Source organism: Chrysemys picta, chromosome 24 (genome assembly GCF_011386835.1).
Source record: "Chrysemys picta bellii isolate R12L10 chromosome 24, ASM1138683v2, whole genome shotgun sequence".
NCBI lineage: Eukaryota > Metazoa > Chordata > Testudines > Emydidae > Chrysemys > Chrysemys picta.
In genome coordinates, this window is record NC_088814.1 from 8,334,517 (window position 1) to 8,348,889 (window position 14,373).

General features: G+C 43.5%; 1 protein-coding gene across 18 annotated transcripts in view; it reads right to left on the minus strand.

Annotated features, from left to right (window-relative positions):
- Nucleotides 1-14,373, minus strand: part of KANSL1 (KAT8 regulatory NSL complex subunit 1) — a 174,000-nt gene that overhangs the window by 146,226 nt on the left and 13,401 nt on the right. For 5 of the 18 annotated variants that reach the window (XR_006176063.2, XM_042857134.2, XM_042857131.2 and 2 more), the window contains exon 1: nt 12,463-12,958. The exons of 7 other annotated variants lie outside the window; for them this stretch is intronic. The gene's annotated coding sequence lies outside the window, so the exon portion shown is untranslated. Of the gene's footprint in view, nt 1-12,082; nt 12,410-12,462; nt 12,959-14,373 lie in introns of those variants that run through there. 6 more of the 18 variants (XM_065577374.1, XM_042857133.2, XM_065577373.1 and 3 more) reach the window with 5 other exon arrangements.

A 14,373-nucleotide genomic window follows, 5' to 3' on the forward strand; every position in this document is an offset into this window, starting at 1 on the left:
CAGTAGTTTAGGCTGTCTGAAATTCTCCCCCCCCCCACTACAGGATGCACACTGAAATCAGCTGTTTACTTGGTCTCTCCCTTTCCTAAGTTCTTGCCGTATGAGTTTCATCTCTACCCACCTTAATAGAGTACTTCCCCACTTAGTAATAAAATCACTAACAGTGTAACAACATTCAACTCACAAGAGAAAATAGGAGTTAACAAAAGAGTGACTGATGACATTTTACTTAATGATCTTGCAGTTCTTCCTAAGACTGACAGAAGTTTCTGATCAACTAGCCATTTACTTAATCATTAAGATTTGTCAGCACTATTACACATTTTTGAAAGTGCAGGACTATTATAACAATTTAGTTGATCTTTTATAGCTTTTGCTTTGTCTTCTATTGTTATGCTGCAGATAAACACGTCACTGCTTTTGTATTGTATTTCAATACTTAACATTAAGAGCAAAAGTGAAAAGTTCAGAGCAATCCTAAATCAAAATATTTATCTCTGATAAACCAATCCCTCAATTGTACATCAGTTTACATTAATAATTAATGTTACAATCACAATGGAAGCCACCCATAATGGACAAGGAATAATGATGTTAAAAGTATTTTAAAAACCCCAGATGTCTGTACCTGTTACTGATTTCATTTTAGATTAAGATTACTTTTTTTTTTTTTTTTTTTTTTGGAGTTTGCTTTCCCTCTGCCCTCATTTATGCTTTACTCATCTAGAGCTAAAATTAGTTTTGTTAATAACCTGTTTCTGATTTGCTTTCTAGTTCTGCTATATAGTAGAAGTATGCTGCAGTGTTTACGTTATACGAACTGCTGGGAAGTTTTATTCACCTAAAAATAACCTTTCAATGTAAACTGAGAAAAAACAGAGAAAGACAAGGTGTGAGAGGTAATATTTTTCATTGGACCAACTTCTATTAGTGGAAGAGACTAGCTTTTGAGCTAAAATTTATTACCTCACCCACAGGGTGTGTCTAGTCTCCTGGGACTAAAATGGCTACAAATAATATTGAAAACAAAAATCAGAAACGTTTCTATTGATGGAGGAAGGGGGTTCTCCTTTAAGATGAGCCCAACTCTAGAGCCTAAACTAAACAGACTTTAAACTCCATTTGTATTGAATGCCTAGCTCTTATACAGTGCTTTCCATCAATACATCTCACAGCACTTTACATAGCAGATCAATATCACTGAGGCACTGAGGAAAGCAACTTGCCCAAGGTCACCCAACAGACCAGTGGCAGAGCTGGGACCAGAACCCAGGCCTCCCGAGTTCCAGTCCACTGCTCTATCCACCTAGAATAAAAAAGTCCTTGACGGTTTGTGCATACAGGGCTAAGTATTTTGTTTCTTGTGTAGTTTGCTTACCTAGAATGAACAGAGCCTATTTTACTTTTTTTTTTTTTTTTTAAATAAATGTGCAATCCATTATGTGTGGGCAATGCCCAGCTGTGTTCTTAACCCCATACTAAACAACAGATTTCAATAAACCTAGTTTCACTCCCTACATACAGGGCCAAATGCTTTCAATGCACTCAATGTGCAGATTACAATTCTAGTTGTAGCAAACACTCCACTTGTAGTGAAGATGGGCTGTGGATAGAAAAAGCGGCTTCACTACAGAAGGCTTCTATTAAATTCCCTACCCAGGCCTTTACTGATGAGACTTGAATATTTAGATCAGCTGTTTATTCATAAACACTGCTGTCAAATAAATTCACTCACACTTCTGCTTTTCAGTTTCTCTAAAAAGTAGGTACACTAATCTAATTGGGTCCATTACTACAGCATCTGAAAGCCTGATCTTGGTATCAACCTACATACACACTTAACATCTTCCAGAGATAATTTAAAATAAAATAGAAAAGAAAGAAACGACGACGACAACTGGGCCCTAACCATGGAAATCCAAGGCTCTGTCTACACACAAACTTGCACCAGTTTAAGTTCAATAAGGGTAAATACCTGCATGGACTCTTAAATTACTCTTAATACAAAGTGATTTTGTGCATTTTAAACCTATTCCTAATCAACTTAAATCGAAACCAAACTAAACCTAATTAACATAAATCTGTGAACACTCATATTTCTAACTAAATCTATTTGGGGGAAAAAAAAAAATCACAAATTAAACCAACGCATATCTGTTTAGACATGCCCTAGGTTTACCCCCAGCTTTACAGCAGGAATGGAAAGAAGAGGGACGGAACTAAGATTTACAAAATGTTTCCAAGTTCTCCTTGTTCAATAAATACACTTTCCGTTCTTCGTTCCACTAATTTAAGAGGCCTCCAATTTCTTTTAAAGGTAATCTGCAAAAGTTTTATTTTAATACAATTATTCTTTTGCAAAATTTCCAATGAGCAAAGGTAATAGCTAATAGGAGTTATTAGTGATAGATCTGAAACAAAAATTTCAGCCAACATTTCCCTCCTTAAAGATGACCTTCAAGGAAAAAGACGGTTGGTTTTGCCTTAAGAGAGGGGTGGAGCTCCTGCTTCTTTGACTTTTGGAATATCAAACCTCTTCTCCCTTGTTCTTGCTGGCTGAGGAGATACAGAGGTAGGTGCTCTCAGTCCTCAATTGAAGGGGTGAAAGCACTTACATACAAAGGATCTTTTCCCCTAACTTTCTCAGATGTTCACACTCCCGCCTCCTCTGCAATAAATAAAATAAATAAATAAATAGTAAAACAGTGACTAGAAGTCCCTCTCCTCAAAATGTTTAAGTTATACTCTTGTCGTATTTGCAATTCATAATCCTAATAATTCAAGTCCTCCAGGAAAGACTAGATAAGACCCAAATTTGCCTATTTAAAAAAATAAAATAAAATAAAAAAGCCAATACATTGTGATCATCTTTTCTCCTTCAGAGGACCAATTTTTTGGCCTATAGATGGCACATTTAAAATTCTTAGTAGTCCAGGCTGCAGATATCATGGTTTCTCTGCCACCGAGTCACATTACTAGTATTATATAGACAACTGAAAGAACCTTTAAGTAACAAATTCATTTTTAAAAACAATCTTCATCCACCTTGTTTATGGCCCTTGTGTTGTCAGCAGAAGATACTGCTTAGCTTTTGCAGTATATCAAAGCAGTAATTGTTAAGATACAGCAACAGAGAGTTAGTGAACTACTTCTCCCAACACAGAGCAGTACATATTATCTCAGAGCTCTCAAGTATTTCCTCCACGCCATCTCCATGAACAACATTATAGCAGCAGCTCTGCTATAGTTAAGGTTGAGGGTTTAGTTTCAGTTTAAAAGTTAACTATTATGTATTAGCAGGAGTGTTGTAAGCAAGACACGGGAAGTAATTCTTCCGCTCTACTCCGCGGTGATTAGGCCTCAACTGGAGTACTGTGTCCAGTTCTGTGTGCCACATTTCAGGAACAATGTGAACAAACTGGAGAGAGTCTTGAGAAGAGCAACAAAAATGATTAAAGGTCTAGAAAACATGACCTATGAGGGAACAAACCCATTTTTTCCAATCTTTAGTCTGGAGAAGACTGAGGGAGGACATAACAGTTTTCAAGTACGTAAAACATTGTTACAAGGAGGAGGGAGAAAAATTGTTCTCCTTAACTTCTGAGGCTAGGACAAGAAGCAGTGAGCTTAAATTGCAGCAAGGGAGGTTTAGGTTGGATGTTAGGAAAAACTTCCTGTCAGGGTGGTTAAGCACTGGAATAAATTCCCTAGGGAGGTCATAGAATCTCCATCATTAGAGATTTTTTAAAAGCAGGTTAGACAAACACCTGTCAGGAATGGTCTAGATGCTGCCATGAGTGCAGGGGACTGGACTAGATGCCCTTTCACGGTCCCTTCCAGTCCTATGAGTCTATACTAAGTGGTCTAAAATTCACATGGTGACTCAATATCGTGAAGTTTGCTGTGACTCATGGCGGTATGGCATAAGTTAGTGGTCCAATTTTGAGCAGGAGTTCCTGAGTCCCCCTAAAAAGTCAGCTGTTCATTAGGGGAGGTTTTGCACACACCTGGGCTCCAACGTATGTCTCTAATCGTCCCCAAACTGCTATCCCCCTTGACACTTTTTTTTAAGTTATTGCACTGCAGCCATTGACCTTTTGGGGAAGCAATATTGAAAGAGTTAAGGGTAAAGTTTGTAACTCCAAGTTGGCACAACTTGGACTAAAAGAGCAGTATGTGCACATGCAGCAAGACTACTGTTGAGGCCCAAGTGGGTATCTCTGTCATAAAAATTGGGAGGCTCAAAGCAACATGCTGTGGTCATTGAACCTGAGTTGCACTCAAGCTCTGTGAATTTGAGCCTTACCTTTGGCAATTTTCAGACAGATAGTATGTTCCTTGCTCTCTGCCCGCATTCTGCAGAGGCTCTTTTCAGAAGTTTTGCCCCATGTCTCCTCTGCTTCCCCAAACAAGGGTAAGGAACCCAGAACTCCCCCACCTTACCCATGCTGCTACCAGCAGTGGCGAAGGGTCTCCAGCCTCACCCTTTCTCTCAAAGCAGCAGAACTTGGGGGGAAAAGGGGTTAGAGCAGTGAAGGAGGAAAGAAGGGAGTCATAGCTGTGCAGTGGGGAATATACGGGGCTTCAAGCTCTGCTCCCCCAAACTTCCATACCCCCCACCATTTTTGTTCCCCCTTCAAATTATGCCCTTTGTTTCCTGGTTTTCAGAGTTTGCGTTCAGCTGAGCTCAATGTTCTAGAAGACATAAGATACCACTGGGCAACCTTAACTCTGTTAATGAAGTTGGGGTTTTTTGGTTACTGATCTGCTCTAATGACTTGAATCACCACTCTCTCCATCCTGCAACTATCTTACAAACAACTCTTCCTAGATGATCCACCCCAACCTCAAATCCTACACAGCTGAAATAAATTCACCTCTCCCCACCCTTCATCGTGGAGAGGAGAGTGGTATTTTCTACCAAGACTCATAACCTTGGTAAAGTCTTTGACTCCTTCCTCTCCTTAACTCCTCCCTTTATCCTCCCCCCTCGATATATCCAGGATCCCACTAAGGCCTGGTGTACACTAGGACATTAGGTTGGTATAACTACATTACTTAGGGGTGTGATAAATCCACACCCCAAGTGACACAGTTAAACTGACCTAATCCCCAGTGTAGACAGTGCTAGGATGATGGAAGAGGTGGAGGAGTATCTATGCCAGGGTTCATGACCCCTCAGGGGTCATGAGGTTATTACATGGGGAGGCGGCAAGCTGTCAGCCTCCACTCCCAAACCATGCTTCGCCTCCAGCATTTAGAATAGTGTCAGAGACTTGCTTTGTGAAAGCGATAACCAATACCGAAGTTTGAGAACCACTGATCTATACCAACAGAACCCTTCCCGTTCGCATAGGTAGTGTCTTCACTAAAGTGTGTTTTAAGTGTAGACATGCCTTAAGTCCTTCCTCTATACATTTCCAAAATCTGCCCCTTCCAATTCATCAAGACCCTGATCCACATCTTGGTAACCTGCTATCCAGACTACTGCAACCTCTTCCTACTTGCCTTACTTGACTCTTGACTTACAATCCCTCTCCCATGTATCCAACACTCTGCTGCCAAAGTCATCTTCCTTCCCTGCCATATCATCCATCGTCATGCTAGAAGCCCTCGGATGGATTTGCAGCTCCTGTATCAAAATTTTAAACTCATGGTCTTCACTTGCAAAAGTTCACCTCTTCCTGCCTTGCCTCATCTTCTGTCCAACCACATGCAAACTTCACTAGCCTTCATGCTCAGCCTGAGGTCTCCTTCCACAAGGTGCCTCCATCTTTTCCCATATTACTCCCTAACTTCTTCACCAGGAAATCTTCTTTTACTCTTCAAAATTCTCTTACTTTACTTGGGAATGGGAGTCAGTGATGGAAAGCCAAGATTTCCACTAGGCACAAACAAAAGCCTAAACCTAGCAATATTTGTAGACTAAGTAGTTTACATGCACAGGAGCGCAACATACATTAAAATCAAATAACCTCACATTCATGTGCTACATAAACGTCTCTTGCTTCCCCTCTACCTCTCAACTTCTTAGGGGCCCATGTTATGCCCAAACTAACTGTAGGCTTCTCAGAGCAGGAACCAGTCTTACTTGTCTACAGCAGTCCATACTTATGGCAATGTTTAAATATTAATACTGAATATCTTGTCATCTTTCAACATTCTGTAATTGGGAAAGAAAATGATTACCAATTTAGAGGCATCTTTTCTACAAGTATAACTCTCAAAAAGCTTTAATTAAGAAAACAATGGGACAACACATAGGATGGACTAGTTGTACCATCATATATGATAGGCAAACTGCTTGCCATGCTGTAAAATACTATCGTTTTAAAAATCTCAGATCTCCCAAAGATTTCTGGCAGTCACGATATTAAAAGTAGATATCTATGCATGAACCAAGACACTTATAATATGCATACAACATCCCTTATGTACATTTAAAGGACCAGTGTCTTCTAATGAGTGCTGAGATTTAAGTCTTTCATGGAAGGTTATAAAACACTCATATTAAAGAGTGGTTCTGCTCTGAAGTGACTAATAATTAGATTGTGGGGCCTCAAAGATTTGAGACTGTGCGTACTCAGTTTACACATAAAAGGAGTCAAGCCTGCAAATGAACTCTTGAGTCTGAAAGTCAACCTAGCCTCTTTCCTACTCAAGCATCACTAGTAATAGTGATCCTAAAAAAGAGATTATGGATCTTAATGGCACCTATGCAGCTCCGGTCTTCAAATGGCATCATCTGTCATACCTGCCTACCCCCCTCTGTACTCAACAGGGCTTGCACAGGAGTCACTGATGGCATAATTTGGTCTACACAAAGTTAATTACAGACAAAAAGACGTACAAAAAGGAAAAAACAAGCTTGACTATCACTTCCCAGAAGAAGTTTGCAGTCTGGCAGTTATGTACAAGAATTAACTTTTACTTGCAAAGTGACCTAGTTTGATATGAAGTCTTTGATATGGAAACCCCAACATTATCCTTCTTTTAAAAAGGGATGAGGGAATCACTCTTCAGAGCAAAGCCGCATTCAAGAGTCAAACGGAAAAGCGAAATGTAAGCAACAGAATGGTCTTAAAAAAATGCTTTAAGTATAAACGAAGTATCTGAAAACTCAGCTCTTCTTGTATTTACAAAACAACTGGAAAGATTGGCATTCCCCCTACCACAGAAAACTCCACCACAAACCCACAATGCACAGAGCTTTCCTGTACTTTTAGGTATATTCTGGGCAACTTGCCAAGGAAAGAGTCTTGAACTCAGGACTTAGATAAGGTAAGTAGGAACAAAAAGTCTTAATGTTTTAACATTCAGATTTGTTGTACACATTCTATAGCTGCAGTTAAAGTAACACCTCCTTTAACTCATGCTCTTTTGAGTTAGTGCTAGGGTCAAAATATTAACATTAACTTTCAATATTTTGCCAAAATGTGTGTCTGTCATAGACCACTTTACATTTCAAAGCACTGTACAAACATTAACTAACTAAACCTTAACACCCCTGGGAGGGAGTTCCATATTTTCATCATTTTACCAGCGAGGAAACAGTTGAAGTCACTTACCCTATGTCACATGGAAAATTAGTGGCAGAGAGACTAGAACACACAAGCTCCTAGCCCCACGCTCAATCCACTAAACTATACAACCTCTCTTTGGGCATTTACAGGTCTTATTCTATAATGAATCAATAATCCAGTACACCCATTATCCTGACCACGATCCAAAAGCTTTAATTTAGCAAACTGCTGCCAGACAGCCAATAGGTCTCAGCTTTAATAACTGCTCAGGATCTCACACTGAAGAGAGCAATTCAGGGGGATCTCCATCACAGCATCCAACAACAACAGAGAGTAAATTCCAAGGCTAGGCTGCTGAGCACTTTCTTCTAATAAAAGGAACCTACAGTGTGTGAATGACAAGCCACAGTTACCACGTGGTAACTGGTTTGTCATTTTTCATTTCTAAGGCAGAGAAATAAAGAAAGTTGAACAGAACTTTTCCACTCATATTCATTGCTTCGCTATGTCACTGCAGGCCTCAATAAGAGGGCATAAAAATCATGAAGGGGACTCAATGAAGTTTGGTATAAAACTTAGTACCGAGTTCATAACAGACTTCATGCTACTAGCTTGACTAAAGTCTGGATCAGTTTTCAGTAAAGAAACAGATTTCAATAAAGCTATTTTAAACAAAACACTTTTCACCACTCTCAACACTTCGCAGAGCTGGTGGAGAGAGAAAAAGTAATTCTGCAGCAACAAGTCTAAACTGAGGAGCTTGGTCAAAGATATGGTCAAACAGGTCTGAACAAACCTGTAATAAGTACCCTTTCCTCTCTTTAGATTTGTTTCAGCTATTCTTTTTCCAATCTCTGTGTTTGTTCTCAATCGTGTAAAAAAGTAAGATATTTTCATCTTGGGTTCACATAGAGCAGTGCCCAAGTTCTACTCTTTAGTATTAGACCTCCTTAACCATCAGAACTTCTATTTTAATTTTCTGCTTTTATTCTTAAACTTAAATTATAGTTTGCCGAGGAACAAGTTACGAGAAGTTTATGTTTTCCATCTCTTCTTGGAGTCTGAACAGTTTTGCAGTAAGCTATTTGCATTGTCCCCCACCCCAATGTCTCAGTTTGAATGTACCTTGAAGAGAATATACTCATGGCATAATACACTAAGCAACTGCATCACCAGGACCCTGATGTGTGGCAACTCTTTGTCCAACTGAGAAGAGACAGGAAGCCTTTTTTCCTAACTGTATAACAAAGCAGTTCAAAATTACATCCTTAACCATACAGCCGAACAATAGTACAGGAGTCTGGAGAGGATTTTCTTTTTGGGGAGGAGAAGAATTCTAATAAAAGTTTTTGGACATGCATTCCAGATACACAATGTATTTTAAGACTTTATGACTGAGGAAATGTTATTTATAAAATACAACAAAGGAAACTGTACTTCACAGATCACCTGCCATTCTGATCATGCAAGTGTTGAGACACTTTTTAATGAGACTACAAAAACTCTGAACATGAAGAACCATACACAGAAACTATGTATTATTTGGTTGAGCCAGCACATTACCTAATATCCAGAAAAAAGTTAACTTAATGATAGTTTGTCATCTAAGGCCCAGCTGATGCAACAGCTTGTCCCAATCACATAGCCACACAGGGTTTGATTTAAAAAAAAAAAAAAAAAAAAAAAAAAGGGTGTGGGAGGTAAGACAGCACTGAAGTACATGATAGCAAAACACTTAATTTGCACACCTTCCAAATTTTTTATTTATTTTATATATAAAGTATAAGGCATAATCCCTGCAACATTGATGTGGCTTCCATTATCCACCTGCCTTTAGGATGCAAGCATGAAGAATGCCTGAATATATTTTTATTTCTTATTTACCTTATTAGTCCATCAAGCCTGATCCTCCCTGGCTTCGCTGGTGAACTACTTGGGGGAAAACACAAAGCATATGTATTGTCAGTTCTCTTAAATGAAAGGATCAGGTGTTGAAACTCCGAAGACATGCTTTGTCCAAAGTGTTCATTGGGTGTTGGAATTATGTGTGTTAACAAACCCAGTTTTAAAACTGATTAAAGTCACTTCTCCTTTACAAAAATCGTTTGGCTTCTACTCAACTTTTGTGATATTCTCTGGCCACCATAATCTTCCAGGGTGGACTTTGCTTGCATTTGGTATTGAAAAAATGTTACAGAAACCACAATAACAAAAAAACAGTTCTCTCACCCCTTTTTGGCATTCTTTACACATAATAAAAAAAGCATGAGAGAACATAAGACTTCCATCCTTCCCCCTTTTCCAGGTCACCTTTAACTGCGTTGTAATTAAGTCCGTAATAGGGACTTAGTTTGCAGCGTAGACAGGGCCTAATATGGATTTAGTGATCCCACTGCGATGGTACAGTTAAGGAAAAAAATTCCCCCAGCCCCTTCTCCCAAATTAGGCTTTGCTTGTAGTTTACCTTAAGAGGTCCCACTATCAAGTCAGGCAACTATTCTCATCTTAAAAATAAAAAAAAAATTAAAAAGTCAAGAGGTCAACATCTTTTATATTTAAGTTAATAAATTTGTGGTTAAGAGTCTACAAGGCATCGTCACTACCCATAATACCTTTCCCATGTTGTATGGGAGGGCTTAAGGGGAGAATATACACAATGGGTAACTGGCATTATACATTCCCCTCTGAAAACAATGGTGGGTGGGTTTTTTTAAATCTTTAAAAAAGTAATTATATGCAGAAGGGGGGGGGGGGAGAAAATCAGATAATCTGAATTTTAAGAAGTTACAGGGTATGAAGGGGAAGTGGGTGTGCTTAAATTATACTAGTATATCAACTGGATTGTCCAGAAAGAAAAGTTAGCTTACTACTAGTCAAAAAGTGTTATGACTAAAGTACTTTCCCAATTTCACAACACATTTTAACTTCCCTGAGGATGGGCTTTTTACCTAGTCTTATTTTTAGAAATACACATCATAGCACACATCACATGATGTGATGTAACTGCTAGCAAGAAAATGGCCCAAACTGTTCAAAATGTAGTGGTCAGACAAAAAAAATCCAAAACACACACAGCAATTCCTCACGTACCATGGCCAGTTTTATGGAAAATTACAATTCTGTTTGCCATTCAGACTGGTGGTGTACATAAGCTCCTATATAAACGAACTGGCCAAACTTTAAATGTATATAGATTTTATTAGCAGGGGAGACTATGCTCCAATTTAAAAAGAGTATTTCGATGACTTTACGGGGTCCCTTCCAGTTCTATGAGATAAAATAAATAAGTATATCCCCATATATTTATTTCCTAATTTTTTGTAGAAACATGAATGGGCAAATTTGTTACGGAAGATACAAAGAAGTTCCTTTAAAAAGATCCATAGCAAATCTAATGCTAAGCAAATTCTTTGTAATCGAGCACCACAAATGCTCTAAACCTCTTATCAGACAGTCATGAACAGAATAGTGTTTAAAAATGTGAATACACTTATATGCTACTGTTTAGAAAAGAATGAAAAGAATTTTCACCAATCCAAAATTAAAAATAACGACACACGCAACCCAAACGTTCAACTATTGTAGTTTAGTTGATCAAATCCATGTCAGAAAATAGACCACTGTATGGTCTAAATGGGTAGAAGGGAAAGCCTGTACACAAACCTCTTATAAATAAATCAATTTCTGCATTTAAAACCATGAGAGGGTGACAGACGTTTACACACATACCCCACTACTACTTTTCATACTGAATTGTGCATTTGGCTCTAATGTTATTGTGAAGGGACAAGCTCCTCATGCAAAATTATGCAAGGTGGAGATTATGCAACTTTCTTCTGTTTACTTGAAAACTCCGTTTTTTGTTTTATTTTTTGTTTTCCTTTTTATCTTAAACACCCCTATCACCTTTGGTCTCTTCCAAAGGCATAGCTTTGGGTTGGCTTCTTTGAGAGGACAGACTTCAGATTAAAGCCAGTATATAATGGTACACACCGTACAAGCAGCAACACCACACCACACCACAATGACTGCCAGCCACGTGACAGAGATGGCAACACACACGGGCGGGGAGTGTGAATGGAACTGGGGGCGGCAATGCAGGACTCGATTTTGGAACTTTGGGGTCCGCCGCATTCGAATAAGCGGGCTAGAAACGTTCCATACGCGGTCGTTCAAGTTTATAAACAAGCCACAAAAGGCTCCAGCCCTTGTGCAAGATTTCAATTTAAAGTGGCGCCATCAAACCAACCTCCTCCCCACCGCCGCCGCCACCTCCACGCAATGGATCCGCAGTACTTTGCTAGCCACACGCACTAGGGGAGGGAGTCGAAATACACAGAGACATTAGCACAAGGAGAGATCCCTACAGAGGGAGATTTAACATGCAGGGCTCAGCCAGAGCAGACCAAAATACAGCCACTTCCACCAGGAAGGCACCAAGCACAGCAGCGAAAACAAAGTCAGGCCCCTGCTCTCCCCCCCACCCTGCCTCCCACACATGCTCCCCTCCCCCGGAGGAGCCTGGCTGAGAGATCCGCTAGTGACCCCGAGTACTTTACCCGACACACACTCCCAGGAGCCCCGAGCCCGGCCGTGCCTGGCACGGGGAGCGGTGCGGGGCGGGAGCCAGCAGCCGGGCAGAGAAGTTCGGGCTGAGGCCGGGACTGGAAGAAACCCACATCAGACACGTTCAGAGGCGGCGGCGCCGGGCACCGAGGCAGCCGCGGTCGCAGATGGTGAAGGTGGAAGCGAGCCCCCCTTTCTTCCCCTCCCATGCACGCGGCGGGAGCAGCGCAGAGGGAGAAGGAGCCATTTAAAGTTGCCTGGCTCCGCGGGGCCGGCGGTAGTTGCAGTAACAAAGGGGCAGCGGGAGGGAGGGAGGGAAGGAGAAAGGGCAGCGGGCGGAGGGGAGAGGGAGCGGGGCGGCAGCGGCACCTACCACGTGATGGAGCCGAGAGCACAGTCCGGGCGGATTCAGCCCCGCACAAAATGGGCGCAGTTTGCAAACAAGCGCCGACCGAGGGGAGAAGCGGAGCCGCAGCCGGCACAAGCACCGCCAGCCCCGGCTGCAGCCCCGGCTCCCCCCCCGCTCGGGCCCGCTCGGTCTTCCCCGGCGGCGGGGGACGGGGCTCTTCTCTTTCGCCCTCCCCGGGTGCAGAGCGGCGGTGGCGGCTGCAGCCCGGGCTGGGGCGGGGGGAGAAGCTGCCCCCCCACCCCCGGCTCGGGGAGCGCCCTGGAGCCGCCGGCTGCGGGTCCTCGCCTGTCCGCGGGCGCTGGGTCGGACCGGCGGGCGCTCTGTATCGCTCTCCGCCCGCGGTGCGGCGGCGGAGCGAGCGCGGCGGTGCTTCCCCCCCGCTCCGGGTGAGAGCGGCGGCGGCGCTGCTCGGAAAATGGCGGCCAGGCTCCTTCTCTGCCCTCCCCCTCCCTTTAATCGGAGAATGCACCGGGCGGGGAGGGAGGGAGGGGATGCGCAGCGCCCCCGCCGGCCGCCGAGCGCACTGCGCCCGCGCCGCCTGCCCGCAGCCAGGGGGCCCCGCAGAGCCGCCAGGCGGAGTGCGCGGGCAGCGCGCTCCCGAGCCAGCAGCCGGCGGCCGCCGCGCGCGGCACTGCGGCGCCGGGCCATGCATCAGCCGCGCGGGGCGGTACTGGCGGGGCCGGAGCGGCTGCCCGGCCCGTGCCCCCAGGGACGAACCCGGGGAGTGTTTGCGGATCACAGTATTGGCCCGTGGAGCCAGGCACTGTACGGCCTAGCCTGGCCCCGGGCCCGCACAGCCCAGTGCCTATTGTCCTGCTGGTGCAGTCAGGCGCCACTTACGCTGCAGCGCAAGCGGCTGCTCCCCGGGCAGAGCACCCGCTGGCCGCCAGAGGGCGTGCCTCCAACACGCATGCGCCGCATGCCCGCCCTGTTCAGAACAGCAGCCCTGAGCAGGGACGGGTCTGCAGGGGCCGCAGAGCGTGCTGGGAAGTGTAGTCATCTCATAACCCCATGCTCTCTTAAGGCATCAGTTCTTTGCAAGCTCAGTTAGAACAGTCCTAGGGTAGCCCAGCCTGTAGCTTAGACACACAGTCCCAGGGACACACCACATGCACTGTTGGCACCAGGGACTCTAACGACTCAGTCAAGCATTCACCAAAATTATACACCAACAAGAGCGAGATTTTTAAAGACTCTTAATCCATCCCAAAAGAAATTCTTCCTCCAAAGGAGGACTGTAGCAAGGCCAATATGGTACTTCTGTAAATACAAAGTGTTGAGACGCTGCTTGGAACAGGAAATTGAACTTGCAGTTTTCAGCAAAATTCAGAGTCACATGAACCTCTTAGCAGCCTTTATGTTTTAAAACACCCTAAACCAGGGATCGGCAACCTTTGGCCGGTTTGTTTACCTGCCGCGTCCGCAGGTTCGGCCGATCGCGGTTCCCACTGGCCGCGGTTTGCCGCTCCAGGCCAATGGGGGTGGTGGGAAGCAGCGGCCAGCACATCCCTCGGCCCGCACCACTTACCGCCACCCCCATTGGCTTGGAGCAGCAAACCGTGGCCAGTGGGAGCCGCGATCAGCCGAACCTACCAACGCGACAGGTAAACAAACCGGCCCGGCCCCCCAGGGTGCTTACCCTGGCGAGCCACGTGCCAAAGGTTGCCTATCCTTGCCCTAAACAAATCTACTAGTAGGACCACCTGTGTCTGCAGGGATGAACTGCAGGCACCACAACATCATGCTGCAATGCTGGTACATCAGCATGTAATGACATAACCTTATCAAAATATTAGGACATGGCAACATGTGCCCTGTGACTAAACCATTAAGCATTGTAGAACAGAGTCATTAAAAAAAAAAAAAGCCATCACA